Source organism: Pectinophora gossypiella, chromosome 21 (assembly GCF_024362695.1).
Source record: "Pectinophora gossypiella chromosome 21, ilPecGoss1.1, whole genome shotgun sequence".
NCBI classification, from domain to species: Eukaryota; Metazoa; Arthropoda; class Insecta; order Lepidoptera; family Gelechiidae; genus Pectinophora; species Pectinophora gossypiella.
Window position 1 is genome coordinate 7,148,812 of NC_065424.1, and position 8,370 is coordinate 7,157,181.

Sequence of the window (8,370 nt, forward strand, 5' to 3'; positions counted from 1 at the left end):
ACGGATAGATTTTCAACCTTTTTCCTTGGTTAATGAACCAAGGAAAAAGGTTGAAAATCTGTAGCTAACATCATAGTTAGAGCTTCGTCCACTTTTTTAAGATTTGTATTCGAGGACTGCTTCATAGTATATCTACTATACTATCATTTGTATCAGATGACATTGGAGAATCTGTTTGTCTCATAATATCAGAACGCCTTCTTTTCAAATGTGATAACATATTTGATGTTCCACCGCCAGTGGTAAGCACGGCATTGCACAATTTACATTGAACTTTTTTGCCTTTTTCATCTACTTTTTCAAAGTGGCCTTTAGTTTTTGATTGAACTTTCGGCATTCTGAAATATATGTAATAATTTATTGATTGACAAACTCGACCTATCGAACGAAATTCTATACAATACAAATGTTATTTTGAACGAGTGAATGGTATGTTTCACAAATAAAATGCTTTCGGGAATTCCCTTTACCAAAGACTAAAAAAATGTTTGTCTATGACTTCTCACTCAGACTAAGAAGGTATATTTCTCACTTAATCTTTATTCATTACCGATCATTTCCAACCGAATATCGTCATTCCATTTGTGTAATTTTCAGCAGCATTTGCAGACGATGCACTTTACCTATATCTATAAGGTTACTTCGGATGTGCACAGTTATGGCCTTTGATTAAAGGGTATTTCCTTTACCGGAAATCAATCCGTACCATAAATAAAAATAGCACAGTTGGATTGTCGGTAAACACTATCTACGCAACCCTTTTCTACGTAAACAAATACGGTAAGCTGATCGGGAGATACCTGTGCTAACCATTCTTCTACGTATGACTTTGAACTATATATTATAATCGTATTCACTGAACACGCCCTGGCTGATTCGCTTAAACTAATATATCGCTTAGTGACGTGACGACTTACAGTGAGTTGTTCAAACACCAATTAAATTTAACAGGACTTTAAAAGTCCCAATTAAGTTACAGAACTGTTGCATAGACATCTGATAGCGACGGAAGTTTTTAATCTCCATTTATCCTCAATTATGTATTTTTGTCGTTGTTCAAAATGTATGTTTATGTCTACGGACATTTTTTGTAATTTTACTAACTCCAGCTTTTCATCCGATAATTCTTTGTATTTTTCATTGACAGTTTTCCTTTTTTTGCTCTCTGAATATGTTCAGATAGCAATCTGAAAGAGATAAATACTATTGATAAATATACTTTTTACTTTACAAAAAAAATTTGAAGAAGGTTATACTTTACCATTAGTCATGAGCTCGGGGGCTTTCTTTTTCCTTAAAATTCCTGTCCTGTTCATTCCACAAATTTCTTCTTTTTTAGAATTTTCCAGTGTTTGCGAGGACTCTGTAAATTTATAAATTGAATATAGTAGTGCCAAAAACAAAGGAAAATCTGAAATCTAAATTTTTTTTTAAAGGCTTGCTCTACTCTATTCTCCTTAGATAATGTGTTCTGGTACTCCGCCATTATTTCAGTATCACCATCATATATTGTAAACATGCCGTCCATTTGTGGTTCAATGACTTTTTAAGGCATTTAGAGGATTCTCATCATTAGATGGTGGAGGACCACCTCCTGAAATATGAAAGTATACAATAATACAATATAGTTATTATTTATGCTATAATTTATAAGAATAAAACTATAATAAACTACTAACCTGTACCCAAAATCATCTTTTTATGTTCAGATTCCTCCTTTAAAAAATCTTTCTTTCATAAAGTTACACTTTCCTGGCAGACTTCGAGTGGTTCTTCTAATAATGTTGAGGCAATCGCAAGCCAGTCTTCGCCATTATCGTTTATTATGTTCAATAATGTTTCGTTTTTACTAGTATCTGAAATAAAAATAACAATGGACCTCCCAATTTATTTTGGTCATGAACACAGCTATACACATAATCTAGTAAATGATTGCAATCGAAAGTTGTGAAAATCATCTAACTTAGTAATATGCTGTATCAATTTTAAATATACAAGGAATTTTCAACATATGATATTTTATTATTAAGAGCGGTTTCAGATTAGGCGTTTTGAACGCGCGTATACGGTCCTTTCGGCATACGCGCTTACACGCTCGCTTCATTACGCGCTTCAAAAAACCATACTCGCGTATACAGGCATATTTCGGTTTGTTCGCTCGAACCCGTCAGTATCAACATGGATTCTGACGAGGAAACATTACTATTTGCGTTACTTATTCGCCGTCGACTGAGAAGACGAAAAAGACGCTGGGTGTCACCGATAGTTGCATCAAGACTGATAACCGGTCACTTTAATATACTTTACCCACAACTGCGAAGTGATTCTAATCGATTCAAAAATTACTTCAGAATTTATTTGAGCAATTTTGATGTATTGTTAAATACATTAAAATCACAGAGCATAACGATACTTTGTTAAAGAAAAGTATATCTGCTGAAGAAATGCCTTATAGTAATCAAAATCCGATCACTATAAGGTAAGTAATAAAAGTCAAATGTTTACGTATACAAAATTTATTTCTATGAATTTATGTTATTATTTATGAACAACGCTTGATAAACTTCATCATACTCCGGGGCCTGGTGTTCTGAATTTGTATGAATGTTGGAAGTAGATGGCAATGGAGACTTATTATAATCTTTATATTAGGAAAAAAATAAAGAAAAAATATTTTTTTTTAATTTTTAACCAATTTATTTATTATTTTTTACAATGTAGGATGTAGCCTACATTATGCATTCAATAAACTAAAATATATACATAGCTTTATACTTTTACAAACTTTTTATACATTTTTTTTTCTTATTTGTTATGGTTAGTCTCTAAAGCAGTTATTTCGTTTATTAGACTATATACCCTACATTTCTCACAAATAGTCTGAGTGAATCCTGTACATTTTGGTATTTTGATCTATTGCTTTTTTCACTAATAATTGGCCAATGAGATACTTGGTCCAGCCGAACATCTTTCGCTGGTGCTGACTGTGCGACACACTTAGCTCGCTTTTTTGCCTGTATCTCATTTTCTAATGAGGAACTTGGCCGTCCTCTTTTATTTTCATTCGTGGTTTTTTTGCCCAGAAGACACAAAGTTTCAATTACTTCTAAGTGATACATGCCTAAAATGACAAAATGTATCACCTGCGCATTAATTACAATACATAATGTTAATTCTGAATAGGAATGGAAAAGTAATAATGAAGGAAATGACAGGAGTGAAGACCCACTGGTCTACGCTTAAAACCATCTTCTTACTTAAAACGCATTTAGGGAAAAAGAAGTAAGTATCAAATCCGAATTGTTCTATTTGGTTTACGAAGAATCTTGTTTTATCATCATAACTTGTTTCAGAATAAGGAGTAATCTAACTCAACAACAAAATGTTGTTTGATTACATGAGTACACACCCCAGTTTCGCCAACCAGGAGTTCACTGGCCCCTTGGGCAGCCAGCAATATATTCAGCAGTGGGAAACATTACAGGATATAGTCAACACCATACACAAGACACAGAACCAATTATTGAAGGAGAGAAATAAGAATTTGGTACTGCAAAACAGATTAAAAAAACAGGGAGCGGTAAGTAAAAAAAAAACAATTACTAGATTAAATAAAAAAAGACTATTGTTTATTACTCAAAAGTAATTTTCCACTATATTATGGCGCTTGCTGAGCCCTATTTCAAGTAGTCGGCGATTGTTGTTATCATTGTTATCATTCAATGTAACTGGTTCTACTGGCACCGCCACAAGTTCCATTGGTAGCCAAAAGATAAAAATAATTATATATTAATAATATTAGAGCATAAGGCACATGTGTCAGACACATACAGGCCTCATATAAGGGCTAAGAAATACAGGCTCATATATAATAGTGATAATTTATAGAGATGGGAAACTTTCGTGTTGCAGTGATCAATGATAGGTACAATTTTGGCGATCTTACGTTCGTAAGACCGCACAAACGGATGAAGGGTGTCGTTGTCAATAAAATGGAAAAAACGAAGTAAGAAGTAAAAGCGGTTACGGGGCATGATTAAAAGTGGTTTCGGCATCCCCAAAATTCCCGTTGCCCAATATTCATGTAAGCAATTAAAGTTCCCGATCGACATGAACATGAATATTGAGAAACACCTGTACATTTCTTCTACGGTGGTCTCTTCCCATGAGAGATGTTTATTGAGACCACCCTCATCTTCAGCGCGTGTTTCTATATATCTCAAAGCATATCTATTACACTCTGTAACTAAATGCTGTATTATGGGCAAATCCCACACTTGAAGTACTATGTCCGTGGGGTCAGAGACATTGCAGGTAGGACCTGGACTTCTAGTATAAATTTCTTCTTGGCCAGAAAAGATGGAAAAATCATCTGACCAAGAGAATTCCTCCAAGTCTGCAATGTCTCTGACCCCACCACCACCTACATCCAAATTCATATCCACTTCCCCTCCATCCCTATTCCCCCCCACAACCAAATTCCCATTCCCTATATCCCTATCCCCCATATCCCTATTCACCAATGCCTCTCCCACCATATTCTCAGACCCCATATTTTCCAACATGTCCCAACATCTCATGAATAAGTGAAGGTATCTTCACTTATTCCCAATCCTTCGAGGAGTCCTACCTCCTGATGTTCTTCTACGTAAAGTTCCGCCTCAGTCTCGCCTAACTCCTCCTTATCAATTATTATAGACCGTAGTCGTCTCGCCACGGCGAGAAGTTGGGAATCGGTGGGCTCTCTTCCACAGCCGACTTCATCTTCTTCTTCTTCGCCTTCACTATAGACTTCACCGAACTCGTCGTCGCTGCCGGAGTTGTGACCAGCCAGCATTTCTGCTATCTGCTGGTCACGCAAAGGCAGCGCACGACGAGACCGACGACGTCCTGCCCGCGGGATGGATGGTCCCGCACGCGGGGTGCCACCAGGATACCGCAGGAGAGGTGTCTCTGGTGTCGCTGCCGGCTGCCATATCTAAAAGCACCATGCATCTCACACCAATACCTCCACCAACCACAAATAAGTCAAACCCTGGCAAATACACTAAATGTCCGTTCTCGAGTTTTGATCTGCTAAGTGCGAATTTTCTTACAAAACGATCCAGAAAATTAGGCGTGAAAAGGACAAAAGACAGTCCATAATTGTGAAAAGGACAACAAATATATTTTACGAAAAATATTGGTCAAAGTCATTCATTACACATAACACTATTTACTAATAAGCCTTTGAAAAGAATAAATATTAGCAAATATATATCATTACCAACACCAACATTGGCCATGACCATACACAACAACTAATCTTTTACCACGATAAAAAAAATTAGATGATTCACGGTAAATATTGTCAAAACTAGCTATCGTGTACCACCTTAGACCACATGTTCACTTACCATTAGGTGAGATTTTGGTCAACGCGAGGTTATTTTATGATAAAAAACATATTTTACAGCATAGTAAAATTTAAATTTATGAAGTGTTATAAAATAAAATAGTATACTGCCATAACCATAATCGGTACCCAATCATCCAGCTTACAACCAAACCAATTTTAAAATAATAATAAAACACTTTATCGCACACAAAGTTACAAGACATTTACAGGAGAAATTAATAATAAAAAAAAGTAAGTTAAATAATATAAGTATCATACCCGCAGTCTTCCAGATCCAGCACGCCGTCAGCAGCCTCATCCCCTCAGTGTTCCACCCGGCGTGCGGGCCACTGGCAGCGCAGGCACAATATTTTTTTTAGACATTTCTAAATTTCTATAAAGAATAAAACAAATATATTTGATCAATTAATGCAGAGCATAAAAACAAAAACATCGGTAATCAATACTTTTATAATAGGTACTATTGTGTTATAGCATATATTTTTTATAAACTAATATAATATGTAAAACAAAACCCTAAAAATATTAAGTCAAAAATAATGCTGTAATTATCTATTAGATTGTACCAAATTATCATAACGGTACCCTAAAACCAAGCGACGGCCCGAGTAGCGGCCATCTTGAAACACACACATACAAACATAGATATTGCGCATGTGTGCGTAAATAGGTGCGAAACCCGGGGAACAAATTGAATTCAAATATAATTCGCTAAAATGATGTTTTTTCTATAGATCCAATAACAAAAACGGGTTGATAATGATATTTGCAGTAAACTTATAGAGAAATCCGGTTAGCTTTCTTATAAAAGTAGTAAAATATCGATCGAATAAAATTACGCGCGCGAAAACTCGATAGAGAACCATATTTTGGTTTCTCGTTTTTATGGTAGTGAAATTATATTATTGATCATATTTATTGATAATCACATTATATTATATAGTATAAGGATGTAATAAAACAAACACTTACTTTATGCTCACTTACTCTATACTCCTCAGCGGTTCATCAGTCTGGACGAGTCCCTGCTTCTGTGGAAAGGCCGCCTTAGTTTCAAACAATGTAATCAACTCAAGGCGGCCCGTTTCGGCATCAAGTCTTATGATTTGTGTGAAGCAGGGACTGGTTAATGGAGTCATGAGCCATGGCTCCAACGCATAGCCAGCATCTCCTGAAAATAATGAAAGCATTTATACTTTTTTGTTACAGACTTCGTCAGGCAAGATTAAAGAAGTTTTTGTGAAGTTTTAATTTAAGATACAATAATATTATTATTTTTTTGTTTATTTTAGTTATTTTGTGAAGATATTTGTGATATGCACAGATTGTGATAGTGTAGTTTTGATTAAGTATATTAGTATTGTTAAAGTGAATTAAACACTGACTTGTGACTAAATTAAGACTGATTTACGATGATTATTTAATTAATATAATTTAATCTCATTTTTTTTTAAATAAATTATATAAATACCTTATAATTATATTATTGAATTTGTATTAAAATGTAATCTTACTTATTAATATTATTATTAATTTAACACTCATCTGCCGAGACACCAGACAACAGATTTGATATTGTGTCTCGCGTAGATCAGTGATCTGGTGTTCTAAAGATTTAATAGCTGTCAGTCCTTCAACTCTTCTCTGTTTTCAGCCACCTTATGACATTACTAACATAATTGTTACATGAAAGATAATTATAGGTAGATTATGTAACATACCCAATAGAAAATAGTCACCAATCCTGTTGGTATATAGCCTCCTCATCTCATCATTTATTACCGAGTTATTAAAAATAAATTGGTCATGGACCCGGCCTGGATAATTTGCATTGCAATTGAGCATCCGGCAGTCTGCATCACAGACCTAAAATCAACAATAAACAATGGTCAGAATATCACATCATACTGGGCTGGTAATTGTTATGTAAAAGTTATGTAATGGAGTAAAATGGTATATTATTTACCAGTTGCACATTGATTGACATGTAATCATGTCGGTTCTTACATTGAATTTTGGTCAACCCAGGTGGTGGGAACAATGACACATGTGTGCAATCAATGGCACCAATTACATTTGGCACACCAAACTTCTGCTTGAATCCTCCTGCCACTTCTTGTCGAGCCTCTTCAGACCCCGGAAAAACAATCCATTTTGGTTTGAGCCTGTGAAAGTACAAATTATAATTGTTAGAATAAACAAAAATATTAATATTGTTGTTAAATTATCATAATTAAAAATAATTGATGTAAATAAAACGCATAAAAAATATTAGCACAAACTTTCTTCGTTTTCATCATCTTCTATCTCTTCTTCACCATTATTTTCCTTTTCCTCCTCCACTTCTGCTATTTCCATCTCTAATGTTTCATTTGATTCTTTATTTTGATTAATTCTTAAATCAGCAGAAACTTCTTGCTTACTTGTGCTTGCCTGGTGTTTTGTGTGCGTTACCCCAACAAGAAAGTATCTCCTAGAGTTATATGAGTAGAACGTATAGTTGGTGCCTTATCTGCTGTAAATGTGCCCCCACATAAAAAATGTGTGCCCCCTGTCGTTTCGAAAAAAAATCGAAAAAACGATTCTTGCTGGGGTAACGTTTTTCTAGCAGGAAAATTCTAAACGAATGATCGGAGAGAGAAAAACTGTGCATGGCCAGATAGCTTATATGTGTGCCAAAATGTGCCCCCAAAAATAAAATCTGTGCCCCTTCAGATTTTCGAGATATTGCATTTCCTGCTGGAGTAACGTTTTGATGAATAGTATATCTCTAAAACCATTGCATGTGCCCCTGTAGAATAAACATACGCGAGTAGCTCTTAATGTGTGCCCCTTTGTGCCCCAATTAGATTTTAGAAAATATTTATAGTTTTCAAGTTATCGCGGTTTTATGAAAACCCGAAAAAACATCGCAGCGCCTAAATGAGACAAGGCATAACTTCGCTGAAAACTGTATTCGGTCTTTCTTGACG

At 35.1% G+C, this 8,370-nt stretch overlaps 1 long non-coding RNA gene across 1 annotated transcript; it reads right to left on the reverse strand.

Annotated features, from left to right (window-relative positions):
* Nucleotides 1-4,523: 4,523 nt before the first annotated feature.
* LOC126376777 (uncharacterized) lies at nt 4,524-7,638 on the reverse strand. Its single transcript, XR_007567759.1, has 5 exons — nt 7,365-7,638; nt 7,120-7,264; nt 6,371-6,569; nt 5,657-5,771; nt 4,524-4,978 (listed from the first exon to the last, which is right to left on the reverse strand). It is a non-coding gene; the product is annotated as an uncharacterized LOC126376777 (long non-coding RNA).
* Nucleotides 7,639-8,370: the final 732 nt, after the last annotated feature.